The following is a 25,234-nucleotide window of genomic DNA, read 5'->3' as shown; positions in this document are numbered from 1 at the left end:
CGTCCTTTAAATCCGGTGTTCATGGAGGAAAGGACAGGGAAAATAAGACGAGGTAAATTGTATTACGACTTGTTTGCTGCTATCATTCTCATAACATTTCTGGAATGTATGAGTTACGAAACAGAAATTTTCTTCTGAAAACAAATTGTGAAAATATTCCTCTGCGTCGAGACAGAATATACATGGCTCTCCTTCTGACGTTGACAACAAGCTGAAACAAAACAGTTGCGAAAAAACGTCGCCAATTACCGTGAATTGAAAACGTTAGAAAGATGACATTGCTAGCGCATCACATGCGCCGTACAATTGTTTCCTTGCTTTGATTTTAATTGCTTTCGCCTGTAGGTATTTCTGTTACAAACATCCGGAAATTTCAAACACATAATGATGTTACAAACTTGTCAGATGCAGCAAAACCTCGCAATCAAACAGTAACATACTATTCAAACTATTCAGTCCTGCCGTAGCGCAGTGGTGTTCGGAAAATCGGAAAATTCAATAGCCTGTCTGAATTCACTACATACATGTTTAGATGCAATTATTAGCATGGACACATAAATTCCTTCAGACAGCTATACAACATTACTTTTGAATACATTATGGAAGCGACTGTGATAAATGTGTTGCAAATATTTACTATCAAAAACAGTCTTGATCACAATTTATTTATTATGGTGACCGGTTTCGACCACTATTGTCGTCATCTTCAGACCTACAGGTAGTATACAAAGCTTTAATTAGAGGTCTACATACATTAAAGAAAATACATAAAGTTACAAAGCTGTAAAACGATGAATTACCAATGAGTAAGAAACTGCTTCTGCTAGAGAAACCAGTGCACGCCTTACTATATATAATGGAGGCTCCGCCCACTTCTGACGGAATGATGTCATTACTAACCAATGGGTTATAAGTCGAATAACAATGCAAAATTTTTTGGTTAAAAGAACACTGACAAATGGTTCAAATGGATCTGAGCACTATGGGACTTTTTTATGAGGTCATCAGTCCCCTAGAACTTAGAACTACTTAAAGCTAACTAACCGAAGGACATCACACACATCCAAGCCCGAGGCAGGATTCGAACTTGCGACCGTAGCAGTCGTGCGGTTCCAGACTGTAGCGCCTAGAACAGCTCGGCCACCTCGGCCGGCCAACACTGTCAAGAAATAAAAAGAAACACACGCTAAACTCAGCTTATTTAACAGCTATTATCAATTAAGAAGCGTTAAAAATATTTAAACATGTAGGATTAATGCACTTCGTTTTGACAGTACGTGGGTTGCCTGTTAGTGAACCACCGGTTGCCATGGTGAAGTTGGCTGCCGTTCCAAAGATGAGGCAGCAGGCTTCTCTCCACTGAAGTTGCAGTAAAGTTGATATGTCAATCTAGTGGTTGCCATGGTGAGGATAAACGCCAGTGCAAAGATGTGGCAGCAGGCTTCTTTCTAACGAAGTTGTTGCGAAAGTGGAATGGCAAAGACTGTCACATCAGACAGTGTACTATTTAGCAGCAAAATGTCTTTATTGAAACTATTTTCAATGAGTAGGCCGCAATAATCGTTAGCTGACATATATACTACATGCTGCACAGATACGATACGAAGTTGTTGTGAAAAGATGTGGCAGTAGGCTTCTTTCTAACGAAGTTGTTGCGAAAGTGGAACGGCAAAGACTGTCACATCAGACAGTGTACTATTTAGCAGCAAAATGTCTTTATAGAAACTATTTTCAATGAGTAGGCTGCAATAATCGTTAGCTGGCATATATACTACATGCTGCACAGATACGATACGAAGTTGTTGTGCATATTTATGATTTTTTCCATCGTTTCTAGGTAAGCACTCGTGCAGCAGACCGATGGTAAATGCAACACTGCAGTCAGCTCACGCTACGTATCAGCTCTCAACAAGTGCTCAGGGATCAATATTTTCGTATTTAAGTAAGGTTGTTTCAGTTTGTACCACCTGCAATAACATGTTAATTTCGCGGATTATCATCTATGAAACGACCCCTAATCCGCTAAGAGTTCATGGTCTTAATACCCCCTTAGTACCGATAACCCATCTTATGGTACTAACTAATTATTTCCTTCTCTGACTAATGAGTCTGTATCCCGTTGCGCTTGCGGAGATTAAGTGTACTTGCCCCTCAGGTTAGTCAGATGCGTCTCCATTGAGTTTGCTTAACCTGTTAAATAAATGAAGATGACTTAGCTGTCAACATGATTCGGTGATGTAGCAACACAAGTTAAACCATTCAGTTCCTTTTCGTTGTCAATGTTTTCAACATGAGCCTCTCTCGCCAGTTGCCAATCAACCTCTTCATGTCTTGTCAGTCTATCTGATTTTCAACATCCCTCTATAGCACTACAAGTCCAAGCTTTGATTCCCTTCTTCCGATTTTCCCACTGATCATGACTAAAAGTGCTGATCTACAGACGTACATTCGTAGAAACTTCTTCAAGCTAAGGCCTATATTTGATACTGGTAGACTTCGTCCTCAATATATTTTTGCCTGTAATAATGATCTCTTTATGTCCTCCTTGCTTCGTCCATCATGTAGTTTTTAGAGGTTGACAATTATTCAACAGTATGAAATAAAATCGTCATAACTTTTGAACGGTTTGCGTTAGAACGTTCAGTCTCTACGATTGGCCGTGGGGAATGATGGGAGCTGTATGCGCGTATATGGTTTTGTGTAGCGACGAAGCCCACTTTCATGTGGATTGGTTTGTCAATAAGTAGAGCCGCGTTGGGTACCCGTGCAGTCTGAGGCGTCTTGCCACGGTTCGCGCGGCTCTCCCCGTCGGCGGTTCGAGTCCTCCCTCGGGCTTGGGTGTGTGTGTTGTCCTTTGGCTAAGTTGGTTTAAGTTAGATTAAGTAGTGCGCAAGCCTAGGGACCGATGACCTAAGCAGTTTGGTCCCATAGTCCCAACCATGAATTTCCAAATTTGTAAATAACCAAAATTGGGGCATCTGGGGGACTGAGAGTCCGCATTTCGCGACCAAGAAATCTCTGCACCCGCATCGGGTGGCTGTGTGGTATTCGATGTCCAGTTATGGAATAATCGGTGCGATATTCCTTGATGGCACGGTGACTATCGAACGGTACGTGAAGGTTTTGGAAGACGATTTCATCCCCATTATCCAAAGTGATCTTGAGTTCGACAAGATGTGATTCCATCGAAGCAGGAGAGTGTTTGATGTTCTGGAGGAGCACTTTGCGGACCGCATTCAGGCTCTGGGATACAGGGTGTACAGCAATAACCTAAAAACCATTGCGGAGCTGAAAACAGCCATTCAGGACGTCATCGACACCATCGGAGTTCCAACACGTCAGCGGGTGAAGAAGAATTTCGCTACTCGTCTGCGCCACATCATCGCCAATGATGGCAGGCATATCAAACATGTCATAACCTAAATCTGAATATCTGTAGTTACGTTTACGTGTTGGATAAAGAGCCTACACGTAGTAGTTTTTAACTAATTTACATATTTTTGATATACTTCAATAATTGTCACACTGTAATTTCCATGTCAGCAAATCTCTTCACTCAGTGCACTACGTAGTCCGAAATTTTGACATTAAGTGTATCGTTAATTTCTGTTATTCCTCGTTGCTGTCGATTTTGTTAGGTTTACTCTCTCCTCAATCTGTGCTCATTAGAGTGGTCATGTTGTTCAACATAAGTTCTTGTACCACTTTTTCATTTTGGATACCGAGGTCACCAGCAAGTCATATCATTTGTATCGCTTCAGCCTGAATTTTAACCCGCCACTGAAACTCTCTTTTATTTCTGTCATGGTTTCTTCCATGTACAATATTAACAGAATATGAGAAACGCTTTACGCCTGCCTTTCAGCCTTTTTAAGCAAAGCATTTTATTCTTGGTCTCTTGGTGTAGATTACATCTATTTTCTGATAATTTTGAATATATTTTACCGCTTTTCAGTTTCGAGCGCTTATTCTTGGTTGTCATGCCGTACGGAAGCTTCTTGGCATTTCCTAATTCTTGCTTACATTATAAAGCCCAACGTCAAAACGGTCTCTCTGGCTCCTATATCATTCCTTATGCCATATTTCTCGTCATGTAACAATCCCTCACATTCCTTGTCCATTTTTCTGTATGTTATTTTTGTCATAAAGTTGGGTACGTGAGATGACTATACTGTAGTTCTCGCACTTAACGGTACCTTCTAAGTCTTATGATATCTCTCTAGTTTCGTAGGTGATATACACCAACTTCTCTACTTACTTGATACCCCTTTTACAGACGGTCTTATAATAGATCATGTTACTCTTTCGTATCACCTAACGTCATCTGTTGTTATAGTAACCCGCTTTCTCGGTGTCTTCGTACCGTTCAGAGTACACCAATGAACTTCCAGTGTCCGTCTGTTACCCGCTCGTGTGCCTGCATGCCCCGTCCACATACTACTAACGTTCTTTACAGACACCAAAATTTCTTCCAATACAGTTAGTTAGTTCACTATTCAATTTGGTTAATTCCTAACAGGAACCTCTCTAATCCTTGCTGAGCAATTCTCCACTTTTGAATTGTTTTCACTTTAAATTGTCAAGTTTCACAGTCGTAAGTCAGAACTGGCATTTCACGCTGATAATAAACGTTCCACATTAGATTCGTGGGAGACTTTCTTTTAACAACGCTGTCTAACTTAACAAAGACATTGTTTTCCTGTTTGTTTATTTAGTTTTTTCGTCCTGCAGACATAGTCGTCAACAGTTGCCGTGATCACAGCCATCAACACGTTGAAAGCTCCGGTGTTATTTGTACAGATTTATTTTCAATGTGTGTGTTGTATAAAAGAGTGCATATAAAAATCGTCATATATTTAGAACATGTATTATATTTCTTACGTCACACACTTTATTTACACGAGGTTACATTCAAAAGTAAACTATACTTGATCATAGGAGGCCAAGACGCTTTTGTTAACGCTGTAATTCACTTCAAAGGGATAGATACATGACTGTTTTTCAAAACTGTTGTCAAGTGTCCATAAATAATGGTCGGAACTTTCTACCAATAGTTCAGTTCCTCGACGGCAGAAATCCGCTCGCAGGGACTTTTGAGAACCGCCTTGTACAAGATCTCATAATTGGAAAATCTCACCCCCCCCCCCCCCCCCAGCTTTACTTCCAGCTTGCCGAAATAATGGAAAACGCATGGCGCAGGGTCTGAACTGTACAGCGGATCAGCTCCATTCACATCAGTGCGTCCTTAGTAAAATCGCTCGCATCATTTCAAAGGGCTGGAGGCAACATTGCTATTGATCTATACAGTGCCAAGTTTCACTGTCGATCTGTGTGTAGTTTCGACATTTTGCGCGTGAGTATCTTAACGCTCCGCATACTTCCACTTCGGAGTTGTCACATTTCACTTTCACACCAATTTACATTATAAAGTTACGCGATAATATTTACCGACGTACGATAGAAATCCAGATTTATTGCATATTAGTGACCAACACTGCTAATACAATGTTTGTAGAGATGATTTAATAGAAAAGCACTATAATGAAATTAAAGTTACTTGTTTTGCAGTTGGCACCAGTTTCTAGGCTTCTTGTCCTGTTCATAACCTTACTGAAACTAAAAATGTATCTTGGGACTTAATACAAAGATAACTGAAGTAATAATTCTTGATTTGTGCATGCCCACTTTTTATTTCCTCTTCTTGCTATTCAGTAGACGTTATATCACCGACATTTTTCACAAGATATGAAATCAGCGTTAATACGAAAACATTTGGTGGCAGTCCTTTGTTCTACACAGCAAGGAGTCTCATGAACTGTACTTCGGCACGGTCAAAATACTAGTGACGAAATGTGTCTGTTTATTGTTTACATTTTCGCTTTTAATATTTTACTCAAATCAGACACTTATGGTAATGAACACATTCACAAAAGTGACAAAGTTAATTAAATGTTTTTCAAACTTCCAGATGCTATGCCATGTCATAATATCAACATAACGTAGATTGGTAACTCAAATAAATATAAGTGACGTACTTGTAAGTGAAGTTATGCTGTGAAAGTTTCCCCCATCTCCATTTCACGTGTTAATAATCAGACAAAGAGAGGGAACGAATTTCCGTCCACGAGGCCCCGAAATGTCGCTCCTCTTCACCAGTTCCTGATATTCTCGAGGAAGATATGTTGACAAGCGTGCTGATATGGAAATGACGAACATTAAAAGATAGGTCTATAACTGACTTGAATTTATTAGCAGCTGTGATCTGCACATAGCCGGCCAGTGTGGCCGTGCGGTTCTAGGCGCTTCAGTCTGGAACCGCGTGACCGCCACGGTCGAAGGTAGAATCCTGCCTCGGGCATGGATGTGTGTGCTGTTCTTAGGTTAGTTAGGTTTAAGTAGTTCTAAGTTCTAGGGGACTGATGACCTCAGATGTTAACTCCCATAGTGCCCAGAGCCATTTGAAACATTTGATCTGCACATACACTGAAGCGCCAAAAACACTGGTATAGACATGCGTATTCAAATACAGAGATATGTAAACAGGCCGAATACGACGCTGCAGTCGGCAACGCCTATATAAGACAAAAAGTGTCTGTCGCAGTTGTTAGCTCGGTTGCTACTGCTACAATGGTAGGTTATCGAGATTTTAGTGAGTCTGAATGTGGTGATTTAGTTGGCGTACGAGCGATGCGACACAGCATCTCTGAGTTAGCGATGAAGTGGGAATTTTCCCGCACGAAAATTTCACGCGTGTACCGTGAATATCAGGAATCCGGTCAAACATCAGATCTCCGACATCGCTGAGGCCGGAACAAGATCCTGCAATGATGGGACCAACGATGACTGAAAACAATTGTTCAGGGTGACAGAAGCACAACCCTTCCGCAACATGCTGCAGATTTCAACGCTGGGCCCTCATCAGGTGTCAGCTTGCGTACCATTCAAAGAAACTTTAACGATATGAGCATTCGGAGCAGAAGGCCCACTCGTGTACCCTTGATGACTGCACGACAGAAAGCTTTACGCCTCACCTGGGCCCGTCAACACCAACGTGGACTCTCGATGACTGGATGTGTGTTGCCTCATCGTTCGAGTCTCTTTTCAAATTGTATCGAGCGGATGGAATTGTACGGGTATGGAGACAACCACATGTCCGCAGGGGACTGTTCAATCTGGTAGATGCTCTGTAACGGTGTGGGGCGTGTGCATTTAGAGTCATGTGGGACCCCTTACACGTCTAGATACGGCTCTGACAGCTGATACATACGTAAGCATCCTGTCTGATCACCTGTACCCATTCTTGTTCATTGTATATTCCGAAGGGACTTGGGCAATTCCAGCAGGACAATGCGACACCCCAAATGCCCAGAACAGCTACAGACTGGCTCCAGGAACACTCTTCTTAGTTTAAAAACTTCCACTGGTCACCAATTTCCCAGATCGTGAACATTACTGAGCATATCTGGGATGTCTTGTAATGTGCTGTTCAGAGGAGGTCTCCAGCCCTTCGCTCTATTACGCATTTATGGACTGTCACGCAGGGTTCTTGGTGTCAGTTCCCTCCATCACTACTTCAGACATTAGTCGAGTCCATGCCACATCGTGTTGCGGCCCTTCTGCTTGCTCGCGGGGACCCTATACGATATTGAGCAGGTGTACCAGTTTCTATGGCTCTTCAACGTATAACTCACATTTCCTTTGTCGTACTCATCACTGAATCATGAAGAGTTAGATTAAATTCGTCCTAACGCCCTACTAAATTTAGTTGAATAAATGAGCTCATGATTTCATGGGCATGGAATGTTGAGATGGAGTCCGATATACCGAACTCTGGGAATTATAACATTATCTAATTATAGGAGAATCTAAATTCACAGTTACGGGTGGACATTCATGTACTCCATCACACGAGTGCATGTTTCAGCGAAATTATGTGAGAAAATGTTCTTCACCCTGGAGAACGAATGGCAACAAGTGATTAGGCAATTGGCACGACGAGAACAGATAATCTGCATTCAAAGAGGTTCATTACAAAAAGTATTACGTAACGAGGGGGCTACTCCAGATTGGCAATAGGTAAACGAAGACTCATCTTAATCAGCACCAAGTGGCGATCGTTACAGTTTCCACACAGGAAATCATAACGGCGATTGCTTGCCAAGTATGTCGCTGCACTACATACAAGGAGTAAACCCCCAAAATAACTAATTGTAACGTTACACGACGTCCACATCTCTATGTGACTTACCGTCTGTGGCATGTGCGCGACTTAAAACTATGCTCCTAGTGGCGAAAGACCACGTAAAATTCCAGATCTTGTTCTGGACGGCAGTTTAATTGAACTTACATACGCTATGGCAATCTCCCCACTTTTTGCACTGCCTCATTACACATTTTACTCACCATCATTGTGTGGCCAGGAGACCCATCCTTATCACCTACACACAAGGTGGCCGACCGAAGTGACCTTCAGATAATGAACATTGCTCCCAAGAGATTTTAACGTAATACCAAACACGGTGGGCTCATCTCAACATTCTATAGGTTGAACAGCAAACCGCCAAACAGAGTTTTACCCAGCTTATACAGACTACACTCGTGATCGTAGTAAACCACAGGTCTCATGATTTTCTTCTTGATCATTTTTACGAAAATATCTCATAAATTAACACACTGTTTCTTAACGTAGTAGCTACAGCTGGAACTTAAGGTAGACAACATCATGAATTAACTTTAAGTAACAACGCATTCACTGCAAATGTTCGTTTGCTTGTTTTCATATGTTTTTGCTTTCGGAAATACCATTTTTGACTATGTGAAGATGATTTGAAAATGGGTCGCAGCCCGAAACTAGTCACTGAGTGAATAAAAAAGTGAAATTTTACAACTATTGCTGGCTTTTCTTTGTACGATTAAGTTGTTGCCCACAGTTATCCTAGCATGCTGGAAGTTCCTTCTGTTATCATGTGTTTGATCGCCCCCTCCCCCATTTCCTGCACCCATACCACACATCCTGAGTGCTTACAATGCTGTATTTTCACTTAGTGACAGAAAGTGGAACTGTTATTTTTCAGCATATTCCATGATCACATCGATTAATGTACGTGCCTACGATGTTTCAGTGTCCTGCGACGTGTACCCCGCGCTATGGTATTCTTAACACCGCCAGTTTAATTATAACAACCCGGTACATGTTTACTTAGTAACATACTAGAGGCGTCATGTGACCTGTACTGGTTACATCGGCATCTTCATTTGTCGTCGGTAGTACTGGTTGCTATCTTACGGTGGCCTATCGAATGAAATGTAGCGTAACTCCCGTTTACAAACTTACTTATTTTAATGAGTGCAAATTATCGATGACACTGTGTTTTAGTTTTGGTAAAACTGATTATCAGGTGTGGACAACTACCTGCGCTATTAAGGTCTTGTGTTGCATGTAGGTGTTCCGCTGCACAAGAAGTAAACAGCGGAATGACATGAACAAAACAGAAACGGGTAAGACATGTTACGTTAAGACCTAGTCCTTCTTCTTTTTCCCACTTCAGCCATCCGGAAACGTTGCTTAGCACCGCTATAGATATTCATGGCGATATGGAAAATCCTTATCTGTGTTCCCCCAACTATGTTCAGACTATCCTTGCAGCTGTAAAATTGACTCACATATTTTTCATTATACTGACATATACGTAACGAATACCCTGTTGCAAAGTGTATCAGTACATGGCTAGTTGACATTCCCTCGACATTCATAATCATAAATCCGTTCCACAGCTTTGCTCTAGATTTGCTGACTGTCAGTTGTGCTATAGCCACTTCTAAAATTATTTAGGCTAATCAGAATCCAGACTTTTGTAATACGGTTGTAGGAATGTGCAATGGACGGATATTGCGTAGTTCTTGAATTTTCGAAAATTGTGTCAGTTGTTATGTTTTAAACTTTTTCATTCAGTGGTTTATTTTCTTTTCTTTTTTCCTGATCTACTCGTACATATGCGGCAGAGCTGTCATGTCAGTATGTTGGTATCAATCATTTCATTTCACCGCAGGAAACTGCATGATATGTTCCTATAGCTACAATAAACGCTACAGCTGACAAATTAAGGAGGGAACGATAAGTGACCTGGAGACGCAAATGCCTATCTGCCTGTAACTCTCGTATGTTGTTGGTAGTGATTCGTGCCAACACATCTCCTATGAAGGTATCGACAACTTCCTGTTAAGGCTTAGCTTGCCCTCGGGCTGCTCCTAGTCTGTGTTCTTACGGCTTCACCTCCCTTCTCTGTCTCTCATCACCAGCCAAGTAGAGAAAAGCATTAAAAAAGGCAGTCTATTCATAAAAATACCTGCCAGAGCTCTAATTTACAATGAACGCATATTTAAAAAAATCCCGAGTCCCATGTTCCATTCAGAAGCGCTGCCAAAAATTTTAATTTAAAATATTCCCTTGTGCCCACGGCGCTGGTCCCGTCGTTCCGGATGGCAGCCCAACAAAAGGTGTCACGCCTCGCGCTGCATTTCGGCAGCTCCAGTGCTGAGCGTGGACAAAACAAAAGGAAAAAAAAAGAAAATAAACGCCGTACAGGTAAAATTGGCCTACCATAAGGTGGCTTCTAACCCTAGGCGTACGTTAGCAGGTTCACACTGAAAGGTCTGTTTGTTATTGTACTGGGATATGAGGATGCTGACAAAGGCTTTATTACGTGCTTCTTGTTTCATTACACTGTTACTTTAAGGAAAGATGTATACTCTAATTACCTGTGAGGAGATCTCTTACAAATACCCCTACGTCATCAATAAGCTCTAATATAATGATATCAAATAAACAGTTAACAGTCTGTCAGTAATTTAGCTCAGCATTGTAAGCACCTAACTAGTGCAGTCGAATTAAATTTGGAAGTCGAGTTTCAGATTCGTGTTGGCGTATTTCACAGTAACGGAAAACGCATATACAAGGTGCTCGGAGATTGCTGTTACAACTTCTAGAACCTGTAGAGATGAATGAGTACACACTATATTGAATAGAAACTCATGTTCAACAGGCGCAGTAGACCATATTAATGAACATTTATCATACTTTAATTTTTGACAATAATTGGTTGCGACAGCCAAATAATTACCTACTGTGTGAATGATGGGTGTATGGAAAGCAGATGTCAGTCTTAAGTCTGTAAATAGTGGGAGTTTAATTTTAAATCTTGTACATAATCTGACTGTTCTTAACGGAGGATCACTGAAATGAATACTTTACCTTAGTTATTGACAATACTTGGTTGTAATAGCCAAGAAACTAGCAAATGTCTGAATGATGGATTTAATGAAAGCAGATGTAAGTATTAAACGTGCAAATATTTGAAGTTTAAATTTAATTCATGTACATAATTTTACTGTTTATTGACTGAGGTCCATTAAAATTAATGAAACTGAAGTTTTTCTAATTACATCTATGTAATTTGTTTATCTGACATGTTCCACACCCAGGAGGATTCCCTCTTTTATGGGTCTATGGAATGAATAATTAATCTAATCTAATGTCCGGAAAAGTATCTTTCTACGACGGTTTCAGATTCAGATGTGACTCGCGCCCACGTCTGATGATGGAAAGAGAAAGATCTCGAAGTTGCTTATCCTGTATGCAGTAGCGTGGGCAGGATGGCGTGTACTACGTCAGACGGGCACCTGATATAACTTAATGTCTGCCTTGCTGGGAGGCCTATTCAATGACTGTGCATCTCCGATATAGCAAACATGGTTTGGTACATGTTTTCGAGATACACAGACATATTCCTTGTGTACGGCGAAGCTCGAGGTTGTAAGGTATCAGGCAAATCCAACACCTTACATGAAAACCCTGACATGATAAGCAAATCCAGTAGTATGTCACATAGCTCCGAATAAATCGTGACATTACATTAACCAAAGTAATTCGAGTAATGAGTGAGCAAATGGAACACCACAGACTAACACAAGAATGCCTAAATGCATGTCATACCTTCCCACCGTGAGACAGACGCAGTTCCGAGGGGAGAAAGGAGAAAAGAAGCCGAGAGGAGAACCGTGTTAAGCTGGAAGGCCCTACGGTAAGGGACGGACGGACACCCACGTCGCCAGCTAACCGCTAGGTCTACACCACCCGCAAGTTTTAGCGTGAGACTTCTTCGCGTCTCTGTTACTGTAGGACCACCCCCCAGCCCATGTTAAAAGCTAGAGCCCCTCAAAAGAACAGAATATATCTTACAATAACGCTAAAAGGACCACACCAGCTGCAAGTTTTAGCGTGAGACTTTATCGCGTCTCTGTTACGTTGCAAACTTTAAAAAACATTGCCCCACCACGAAAAGTATAACGTTTCTCATTGGATAGACAGAATTTTTGTAGACGGAGCTTAAGGTTAACATTGAGACTTTGATTGGTCAGATGAAAACACAGCCAGACAGTTTTTTTTTTTTTTTAAACCAACTTCGGTAAATTTTAATAAGAAGTTAGGAGAGTTGCTTCCGAGAGGGCGATCTGGATGGAGCTGCGCCAGCCGCCGCCCGCTGACGAACACCCACAACGTAATGAACGCACGCGATGCCGTATAACAGCGCATAAAGCTTCACTCAGAACTGCAGTAGTCTCATCTGTTAATCCCCTTTTTGCGTAATACTAGTGTCGATCGTCAATTAAAGCTCATGGTGTTGACATTTGCCACGCGAAGTAAAAATCTGAAACACGATGATTTTTCTGTTATATAGTTATTGAGAAGCCACATCAGCCACTGTAATTTACGACAAGTTAGATAAATAATTAAAGATAATTGAGGGTCACTGTAGACCATTTTGATAATTTGGTTTTTTGTGAAACTTAATTTAAACCTAGATTATAGATGTGATATGGCATAGGTCATCCTTCGATCCATTGTAGAACTTGGAAACCCATTCAGGGAATATTCGTTCACATTTTTGTTGAACACAGTTGGTTTTTACAATCCTGTATTAAAACCTTTCCTTTTATCAATAGTGCAATTTACAAACGATGTTTTGTGAGTAGAATAAATTTTCCAATGGTAATCTTAACTGCTTTTTCGACGTTATGTTACCAGCTAACTAAAAGTAGGACAGCCTTGAACCCCTTCCACTAAATTTAGTTAGTATTAAGATTCCTTTACAGGGAGTGCAGTGGAGCTGACGCGGAAATCATTAAGTATTTGGCTATATCATCGCTAGTCTCACTGAACTCTTCTGAATTCTACATGTCATGTGCGGTCTGGCGTCTCCTTACCGGCAACAGGTCCCAGGTTCAAACTAGTCAATTGCCTAAAAAACACGCTCAGAGCGTCGTTGCGCGAAAGTGGTAGGGAGACACGATATAGAACAAACAGACACCACGCAGCATGTTTAGAAGGTAACGGAAGAGCCGCCAATCGGCTGTATCACGAACGTATCAGGGACGTAGCACCCATCATATAAACTTTTTCCCATGTTACGCAGTGGCTCCAGAAACAGGTACCTTCACCGCAAGTAGGCACGATTTTGATGCTCCATGGCAACAACGCACGTAGATGGCAACACCGCGCACCAGCATTTGAAGATGTACTACACTGTGTCGAGGAGAACCAGTGAACCAGTACTCGAACAACTGGGCGTACAGTGAATTATTCATATGCAGCGCCCTACATGAATAACAATTTTATATGTACTACTTGCAAAGGATACACACTACAGATCCAGCCAGTTTTCCACAATGCGTAGCCTACTGCACGGTGTTTCAGCTCGTTTGTATCGACACATCCCTGTTGCAATGTCAAGTTGTGTTCACAGATGAATGTAATTTCACTAGCCACTGTGTTCTGAATTCGCGAAACAGCCATGTCTGTGCTTACAAAAGCCCTCGCGTCATGCATGTTCAGGGACTAAAGCACCGATTTCGTTTCAACGTCTGTGTAGGTATCCTGTACGGTGATGCGTCAGGGCCATATCTCCTTCCACTAAGACTAACTGCTGGTCGTGCGTTCTAGATCTTCACACAAAACGTATTGAGCCCGTTCCTATAAGGTGTGCTACTAAAATTTCGTTGGGAAATGTGATTTCAGCATCATGGTACAGTTCGGAGACATGTCAAGAGACGATATGGTGAATGACGGATAGGCCGCTGCGATCGCAGGATTTAGCTCCGATGGACTATTGGTGGGGTCACTTGCAAAGTTTAGGCCGGCTGGAGTGGCCGGGCGGTTCTAGGCACTACAGTCTGGAACCGTGCGACCGCTACGGTCGCACGGTCGCAGGATCGAATCCTGCCTCGGGCATTGATGTCTGTGGTGCCCTTAGGTTAGTTAGGTCTAAGGAGTTCTAAGTTCTAGGGGACTGACATCCTCAGAAGTTAAGTCCCATAGTTCTCAGAGCCATCTGAATTTTTTTTTTCATTGTTTCCAAGGCTCCTTAGGAGATAGAGGAGGATCTGCTGGCACGAGTTACACTAGAAACTGAAGAGACACCAGATGGGATGGAGACTGTGTACCGTAGCATGCTTCGTAGGTACAACGACTGTATCAAAACTGGTAGTCACCAAATCGAGCCACTGTTTTAACGCTTCTATGCTGTTCTGTACGTGCAGTATGCTGGGTTATTTTTGTTTGGGAATAATTTAAATACGTAATATTGAAGTGTTAACATAACAAATGTAATTAAGTGGTAAATGGATATTTTGTTGTGTTTCTTTTCGAACGTTACCTAATAATTTTAGTGCGTTACGCGTAATGAAATTCCTCAAGCAGACGTGGGTGAGTTGAACGTCTGAATTTAAACCTTCGCAGAACGGAATTTGTACGTTTTTGTACACGTGTTCCTATTAAAATATTATGTACTCATTGCTCTCTGCAAGTCCTAGAAGTTTGCAACGGGAATTGGCGAAATTCCTCTACATTTAATGTTATGTTCACATAAATTAGTAATAATACAAACTGATTTCAACTGTTAAGCAGTCCTCGATTGAATTAATAATGACTGAAGGGACCGAATCAAATTGTTATACAAAAACAGATAAGTGCAAATGTACTCAAGCAGCATGTTACTGTCGTAAACATTACAAATTGCCGTTAGGCTTCTGCGTCACACCAATAACAGCAACGTAAACTATTTAGGGACCTCACAAAGTAAGTTACACATGTCATCCCTCGCCTAGATCATTTGCCAACAGAAGAGGAGCTTTTCAGCTCAATACGCTTTACCAACAGCCGCACATATTAAGATATTTTATTTTAATTTGTTCAGAAAGCAACCAGTTTCGGCAATTCATTTGGCCATATTCAGGTCCCAAACGCTTTTTTCGAATCAACGAACTTATCGTATAGCGTCATAAGACTGGACATCGTGAATCCCAATCCAGTTTTATGGCTCGAAGCGATAAGTTAGTTGATTCGAAAAATGCCTATGGATCCTGAAGATGCCAAAACGAATTGACGAAACTGGTTGCTTTCAATATAAAATACAATATCAGACAGTGTTCGACTGTTACAAAGCTTATTGAACTGAAAAGTATGTACCAGCCTATGTCCCCTGGCCATAATGGAACAACAGAGATTGAAGTGGAACTTTGTCGGAAGAGAGAATATGGTTCAAATGGCTCTGAGCACTATGGGACTTAACTTCTGAGGTCATCAGTCCCCTAGAACTTAGAACTACTTAAACCTAACTAACCTAAGGACATCACACACATCCATGCCCGATGCAGGATTCGAACCTGCGACAGTAACGGTAGCGCGGTTCTAGACTGTAGCGCCTAGAACCGCTCGACCACTCCGGCCGGCGAGAGAATATGTTCCAGTTTTCTTTCACACACGGTTCTACTTTGACACGAATAACAGATGCATTGCAGTTTGTGACTTTAAAGGCAAGACAGCTGGAAATGTAGTCCGTACATAAATTACTGAGGGTGGTACAATTATTTGTGGGTGAGCCTAGATCTTGTAACATGCGATTTCCATCTGTTCGAAATTCTGCTGATAGAATGTCCGGGGGGGGGGGGGGGGGGGTAACAAATCTCTCAATGAAGAGAATGTTCACAGCTCTTCTTGAAAGACTACTTGACCAAGGAGCGGATTTCTATTGTTGAGGAACTTAATGATTTGTACTACATTCTGACCAATGACTACAGAGATTTGGTGACTAAGTTAAATAGTAACATGCATCTGTTGTCACTGTGAAGGGCAGTGCAAGATTCAAAAAGTAATCTGCCATACCATAATAACGTGTAACTCACTTTTTGAATTTCCTCATATATCAGCATGGGGAGGGGGGAGGAGAGAAGTACGCCCATCTTTCATAAATTAGGAGGACAAAAATATAAAGCCGAGATATGGAAATGGCACGACTATATAAATTGCTCTCCAGAAGTCCCACGTAGTTCTTAATCTAAGAGCCTGAAGGTTTTGTTTTTTAACAAGAATAACATATGGCAGCAGCAAAAGGGTATGTTGAGTGCAGTCTGCATGTTTTTGTTGCATGCCTTTTTTTGAGGATTTAATTATATTTTATTTTAGTATGAATTAATTAAATTAAGTTAATTTTAATTATTAATTAATTTTATTAAGAAATTTGTCAAGTGTGAACACCTATGTACAAGGCACTATGTGGAGACTAAATTCTGAATTAACAAAAGTGCTCCATTTATTGAAGACATTGTTAAGTACAAAGGGGTGAGGGTGTTCATTGTTATAGCCAAATTGCAGCACCCTCTACAGATTAAATCACAGTGACCTCCAGTAATGCACTCTCCTTGGTCAATGTATGTAATAGAGTTTCACTTCAGTAAAGAGCTTCGAACATTATGTATGTAGGTGGTATTAAGATTAAAAACTTGATTGAAATGAAGATTTTTCAGCAATTTATCTTGAGGCAAATAAATTATTATCTTCACATGACTGTATTTTATTTGAAGACTAAATTTAAACAATATGTAATGTTAATTACAATATGTAAATTAACATTACAAAAGACTTATTTGTTTTTAAAATGAGGTAAATTTTCCTATTAATTTAAATGGAGCTCACAACAATGCCATCTGGTTACATGTTTTTGCAACACTATTACTCAGACTCTTTCAGAGATCCCAAGTTTAACGTCTGTGGATCTCGTTTCTGTTATAAATTCCTTATTTTTACAGATAAATGAATTCTGATTGAGATTTTAGATAGAAACCTCAGCCCTCAAAAACAGCAACATGCAATATATGGATGTACATTGGGCTTATAACTAGCAGGAGCAAGAGGCAAAACATTTAGTGTTTATTTCTCAACCAAATATTAACCAATTTAAAAAATTTTAAATGTTGACATAACATGCATGAAATGGCTATCTAGAAAAAAGTATGATGAATAATATCAGAAAGGGTCTACTGATTAAGAGTTTTCGGTAAGTATCCTGTGTTGCAAATTGAATGTTAAATTTTTCATACTCACAGGATTATATAGATAATTGTGTATTTTGGTACCTTAGCATTAAATGTATCGGAAGTTCTATCATTTGTTCTATGTGTCATATTAACCAAATGTGTAGGCTATTTTTTTATGAAATTATAAGGATTTATATCAACATCTCCTTCAGGTGAGTAACTCGTTTAAAGTCGATAAAAACATCATATTATTTCAAATAATTATTTGCTGGTTCTACATTCCATGCATCTTGAAGGTATATTTCATTCCTCCCATTTTCGAAATAGATACTCTGTAGTGTAACATAACTGTATTATGATGAATGAATCAGAAGCAAAATAATGCATATGAAGCTCCACTAAATTATAGTAATTCATGATGTCTCACCCAAAATATTTCTTCCCACTTCGTCTTGCTACCACAATAATTTGAAGTTCATAAAATGCTATAGGAACCTTTGAATTATTTGTTATAATTTCTCTCTTATAGTTTCTAGTTGTTGAAGGTCGTAATTAGATTTATATTTAAGAATAGACACACTAATTTCAGTAGATTCTTGTATAGTTTTGCCTTAATTTGGTAATATACCATTTATTTCAATTCCATTGTCGCTGAAATCAGCCCATCCAAGAACAGTCTCTCCAACACTTGAACTACAAGTAAAAACTACAGTAACATCTCCCACCCACATAATTTACTCATAATCTTTGAAAAATGCACCAAGTATTTGAAGTGCATAAAGTATCTAATTTTTCCTATTATTTATTTTTTCTTTATAAAGTACATGTTCTTTCACCCTTATTTTAATAGTAAATGATGTAGTTAAATGGAACAAAACTGATGATGTATTAAAAAGATGGTTAATTCTAGATAGAACATCATTTCCTTTCATTATGGTTATAAAATTAAATATTTTTGTCACAAAATTATCAGTTATAATTTTTTTTATTTTTGATTGTATAATGGGTAATCTGACCCATCAGCCTTAATGGCTCTAAAGCTCATGTACAACTGAGCATGATAATGATGTACCCATGCTTCATCAATGATTCTATTATTGTTAGTATCCTTATTACGAGGATTTATATTATTTTTTCATTTCTCATTCACACAGAATGAGTACAAGTGATAGCTGTAAGTTTTGCTTATTGTTTATTAAAGAATATTATTTGCTTAACCATTTTCAAAACAACTAACAGAAACATTCCACTGAAGTCCATAAAATTTATCGTTTTCTGCAGTTGTAGTTATTTCTAATTGTCATATAGTATCAAAAATTGGAATAAATGAAGGATAATGTTGTTTGTGAGTTAGCAGTTCACCACATTCAGCATTAAACTTGAATTAAGCAATAATATTTGTTTCTCAATGAAAGTTATCAGTATTCTTCATAAACATATCATCAGCTGAATTATAATTAATATTAATGAACTGAATTGAATAAGTTTAGGAACATCATTAGCTTCAGTTTTTTGTCAGTTTCAATAATCTAGATACTAAATCCTAATACACTTCCCGTGCTATCTCTTTTATGTATAAATAATTTTACATCACTCTTTAATAATTATTATATTTAATATGTCATCACCATTAAAGTGTATTTTAGGCTGTTTTGAGTGAATAAATTTTTACAAGCTTTTCGAACTACATTTACCTACATGAATTTCTGTAGTTTTTCCCATGTCTTATAATGTATTACTATTTGGTTTAATATTTGAAGTGAGAAATATGGAATAAAATCATATAGTACAATATTACTAAAACTTTCTTGTGTAGGTAAAGTGTATTTTTTTGTTGTGAACAGATGAATAATCACTGAACTGCAATAGGTAACTCCTTTAATATTAATAAAAATATATCAGTGGAAATTAAAACAAAACTAAGAATTCCAGAGAAAAATAAAAATAAACATTTTAATCTATTTTTGAAATTCTATCCAATATGCAATAATAGGAAAAATTGTTGTAGAAAAATAACATTTGTGATTAGCAATAACATTTTAGTGTGAGGATGGTGAAATTGGAATGAGGTAAATCACTTGTTTGTTTAAATAAAGAGCTTAGATTCACCAAAATATCAAGAATTTATAAAAATGTGTAGAAAAGTTTATAATGAAATCGTACACCTGGATCAATGCCACATTAATTCGCTTGTAGTATTCGATGATTTCATTTTCTTAACAGCACACTGAGCTTGAGCTATATTTTTTTTAAGTCTAGGTGTAGTTAGAGAATATTTTACTACAGATATACACAAATGAATAGATTGCCTTGATTTAGCTCAGACATAGTCTAAAATATCTAAACAATTAATCATAGATATTCTAAATTCTTTAAATATTTTTAGACAGTATGACAAAAATTTAAATCATAGCTGCCACAAGTTTGTTGGTGATGAGTAAAAATTTGTTGAGTTTTAACAAAATTTGTAATAAATTTTGGAATAAGAATCTGGATTTTTACAGTAAATATGACTAGGAAAACCAATGAAGGGAAATACAAATGGGAAGTAAATGATATCCAAACCTTAATGTTTTCCTATTCTTATTAAGTGACCACTGTAAATACAATACTGCATATCTACTAGACCATCGTGATGATGTTTCACTTGATTAAGTAACTGATTTTATGCAAGCTCTTGATTATATAATAGAAAACATAAAATTAGAAAAAAATGTTCAATATTATACTAAATGTTCATGGGCTCATAAAGAAGCTAACTGTGGGTGACATATTTGTGGTTCATATTTTTTAATAAATTAACTTGTTAATTTTTATAAATTCATTTTTCTTATAATATAAATTTTAAATATTAAAAATAAACTTCATTAATATTTAGTATCCTTAGTAAATATTTTCGAAATATGACAGAGAGTGAAACGAAATAGAATCAAGGTTGAATAATTGAAAGAAGAATTAGAAAAATGGAAGAAACAATGAAGAACAGAATACAAAAAAAAAATGGTAAGGAAAATCAATCTGTTATTGGTACAATGGAAATATTTAAAGAAGAAACTGAGATACCAGGCTATAATTCACTGAGAGCTATTTAAGAAGACAGAGAAGTTGAAAAAGAAATTCTTCCTTACACTCATCATCAAGAATAATTTGGAGACATACCATAAATTAAAAACTGTGATACTCCTCAACATGATTCTATTTTAATTGAATCAGATATACAGAAAGCGTTGAGTAAATATGAAGAAGAAGTTAAAGATTAAGATAACAAACTCAGGCTCAGAGGGAGGGGCTGGTACAGAAGAAACCAGAGTAATAATAAAACCATAATGGGTGCAAACAAAGACGAAGAAATGCAAGCAGCAGAAACAACAGCGTGGCTATATGTCGGTAACTTAAAGAGAACCACCACAAGTGTTACAGTAGTGAAATACCTTAACAAGAACGGAATACTGGGACAACTAGAATGTGAAAAACTGCGCACACTGGGCGACAAAAAAGCCTTCAAAGTAGGCATTCCGTTTGAAAAGCTACAAGTCACACAAGAACCAGAATTCTGGCCAGAAAACATAAAAGTATGTCGATTTTGTTTCCCAAGACGATCAATGGAAGACGCAGCAGAGCTCACTTAAACTAAGAAGAAAACCAGAAGAACAAGAAATAAAAGCAGTTTGTGGAATACAGAGGGAGAAAAGAGTGCTCTTAACCTAACACCAACAGACATTCTGCAAAAATCGGATCTTGCAATTCTAACAGAAACCTTCCAGCTGGCAACATAAAGATTTCTATAACTATCACCTAATGGGAAAGAAGGGAGAAAGAGGACGACCCATGGGAGGAATATCTACCCTACTGAAACCCTGGATTACGCCCACCACAAAAAAATATCATAAAACAAGAAAATAATATGCTGATAGAAGCAGCAAACATAAATAGAATTGCAGCCTATTTTAAACCGCACACAAATGCTCTAGAAATAATTGACAAAATAGTCACACTCATGAAACAATGCGACAGCAAACCCACCATTATTGCAGGCGATCTCAACTGCAGAATAGACACAGAAAACTACAAATCAAAACTAGTCGTTGAAACCCTAGAAGAAGATGGTTTCACACTACTTAACGATAGACAGATACCTGCATACATATGCCACAATGGGGAAAGCACCATTGATATCACATTAACAAGAGGAGAAATATGACATGACTCCATTACTCCTATACGAAAGCACAGTCCAATGAAGATAAAATATTAGACATCGTCACGTCACTGCCAGCAAGAAAGACCCACCAAATCACACAAAGAAAAATTGATTCAGAAAAATCAACAAACCCGCAAGAACAATTGACACAAATAGAAACTTTCATAGAGGAAGGAGACCTTGAAAAAGCAACAAACCAAATAGAAGACCTCCTAAAAAATTCTGTGATATAAACAATGGCCAAAACAAGGACGGCAAAAAGATGGATCAATGCTGAATGCTACAGCAAAAGGAACACTGTCTTAAGAACGCCCACAGACTAAGTCACCAGCATGACTGTACGCAGAAGAGAGGATAATCTAGAAGAGAAGAAAATGAATACATAGAAAGAGAGGCAAAATGAGAAGGGGATGAAGCAGAGAAAGACCCATACATAGCAGCAAGACCAATAAAAATGGCTCATACAGCAAATATAGACCTGAAGAAATGGGAAGACCACTTCAGTAAGATACTGAACAAACGAGGATTCAAAACATCCCCAAAGGAAGAGAAACAAGATCAAACTAAGGAAAAAGACAATATATGGGACCCTCTAAATGAAGAAGACATAAAGGAGGTAATAAAAGCACTGATGAACAGGAAAGCAGTAGAACCCGGTAATATTTATAATGAACATATAAAAGATGCAAAAGAGGCCGTCCGACACACATGAACCAAACTATTTAACAAATTCTTGGAATTTGGAAGAATTCTGACACAATGGAGACACTCGACAATAAAAGTTTTCTACAAAGGTAGAGGAGACCCAATGGACCCAAACACGAACAGAGGCATAGCCCTGGAAAATACACAATTCAAGATGTTATCTTTGAAAACAAAAAAGATCCAAGCCTCTGTGGACAGTCATCTCTCAGAACGACAAATGGGTTCCAGATCTGGAAGATCAACACTTACGGCAGTCAGGCTTCTTCTAAACAGCCTCGACGAAACCCTACAAAAGAAACAAATGTTCTACACAGTGTTCATAGACATTACCAAAGCCTTTGACCTATTGGAAAAAGATCCCATAGTCCGAAACCTGGAAAACACAATGGGAGAAGATAGCGTATGGGCAGGAATAATCAAGTCAATCCTCGAATACAACTTAATCACAATATCAGACAACCTCTCTTTTTCGAACCCCATTCTGCAATCGAACGGAGTCTTACAGGGTGACCCAATGAGCCCTTTGCCGTACATTCTTACCACTGAAGAAGTACTCAGAACTGGAGAAAATGAAGATGTGTATGTATATGCATATGCTGACGACATAGCCGTAGGTTCAGCAGATATACAGAAGCTGCAGAGAATCATTGAGAATATAGACAGATGGTGCAGTGATCACAAACTACACATAAACATAACAAAGAAAGAAATGGTAATTTTCAGAAAAGGAGGCCAAACACCCAAGAATGCGGAAATCAGTATCAGAGGACAAAAAATAAAAGTCTCATCAGACTCTAGATACCTAGGAGTGACATTGCAACCAACAGCCAAATGCTTTACAAAACATACAACAGAACGTGCAGCCCAAGCAATAATAGCGATACAGGACATCAAAAACATCCGCCAAATCAGTCTAGAAACAGCCATGAAATTATTCAACACAAAAATCTTGCCAATCCTGGCCTATGGGATGGAGGTTATATGGGACCACCTGACAGAAAAAAATCTAGAAACGCTAGAAAAGGTAAAATCGACCTATCTAAAAAGAGCACTACATCTCTCAAAGACAACAAGATATTGACTAGTGTACCTGCTAGCGAGAGAGACATTCCTAAATGAAGACAACAGACTTCGATATATGATGCCACACACCAGGGCTTCCAGAAAGCAACTGAAGATCATGGAGGACAAACGAGAAAAAATATGGCCAGAGTTATATGGCATCGAAGCAATGATGAACAACTCAAGGACAGCACCAAACTTTGAACAGCGACGTGTTGTAACTACACTTTCTATTCATGGCTTTTATCATCTGATCATCAAAAACTAAACTTCTCATGACCCAACCACAACATGTGTGTGTGAACTGTGTAACGAAGTCTGGGAACGATATCACATAGAACTGTGCAGCAAAAGAGTGAAATAGATAAATGAATATGCAAAAATGTAAAATGTAAATGTAAATTGTTAAGCAAAGTAGCTGTATATGGCTATTTTGCTGCAATTTTATTAAATAAATATATGATTTAGCATTTCAGAAGTGCATCTACGCGTACTATTGACCTTTTACCAAACTAGATGAAAGGTTAGCACATGGTGACAAGGGAATAAATCCAGTTGATGAAACTTGTAAACACCATGATATAGCATACAGGTATCACAAAGATTTAGAATCTAGAGATGAAGCAAGTAATTGGAGAGCAAAGAATGCATGCATCTGATGCATCAATTTCAAAAATATTAGCTACTGAAAAAAATAAGAGGAGTAATGTATGGAAAGAGAAGATTAGGTGTGGGTGCTACTGTCACTGCCTTAGCTGTCACTGGTACTGATCACACGCATCTGAAGCAGGCTTAGAACTGCATCTTGATGAAAATCCATGGGACTTTACACTTTTTAAAAAAAGATAACTTCACACCTATTTCAAAAATATTAATTTTACTACACCTGCATAAATTTTTAATTGACATAATTGATTAATTTACTATTGATCACTCCTAAATGCCTGTTCTGAAAACTAAACCAAAGTCAATGAAATTTAAACACAGTAAGGATCAATTAAATACTGACAATTCCTTAACTGATGAACAAACTGACAGAGAGGCAGACAGGAGTTGGAGCTGAAGCAGTTTAGGACAGCATCTGATGTTTAAGAAACTGTAAGGATGATAAAAAAAACTGTAGCAATTTACCCATTACACTAAATACTCCTGAAATAAAAAATATATTTAATATCTAACAAAGAGGAAGACGGTTCAGAATTAACAAAAAATGAAGATGATTTTTTTTCATACCTTTTGGCAGCAATGCCATAGCTAGCAACTACTGAATCACGAGCTTCTGAAGTATCTGGTATTGCAAAAGCAGTAAAGGACAAGGAAAAAGCTGATACAGAATTAGAAGAACAGAAAACATGTAATTTAGTAGCAGAGAAGAAAGGCACGAGAACAAAAAGAGTTTGATATGTATCTTAAAACATTAAGTAATTTTGCTATAGATAAACTTACTGAAACATTAATATTAAACCCTACAAATTTCTTGTATGACAGATGAATTAACTAATCACCCTAGAGAATATTAAACTAGGATAGTAAATGTAGATATATCTGGCCATGTTGGCACACAATAGATTTTTTTATAAGAATAAATGTAAAAAATTTGTTGATTCGTTTGGATGAAATATTCCAGAAGAATTAGTTAAATGAAGCACGCGTATGAATAGCGCTGTATGCCACATTTTGACATTTCGTAGAATCCCGTGAAATAATGCTGTATACGGCAGTCTGCATCGCCTGCTGTTATAATTGACATGTTTACCATCCGAGGGCAGATTTAACAGCGGCAAGACGTGCACAGTTTTCGCACCTCTGCGCGAACAATACCATATGTTACAAGAATGGCGGAGTGCAGCAAGTTGACGCTTGCTGCAAGTGGTTTGAAACGTGCAAATAATGCAC

Source organism: Schistocerca piceifrons, chromosome 4 (genome assembly GCF_021461385.2).
Source record: "Schistocerca piceifrons isolate TAMUIC-IGC-003096 chromosome 4, iqSchPice1.1, whole genome shotgun sequence".
Classification (NCBI taxonomy): domain Eukaryota; kingdom Metazoa; phylum Arthropoda; class Insecta; order Orthoptera; family Acrididae; genus Schistocerca; species Schistocerca piceifrons.
Note: the sequence above shows the minus strand (reverse complement) of the source record.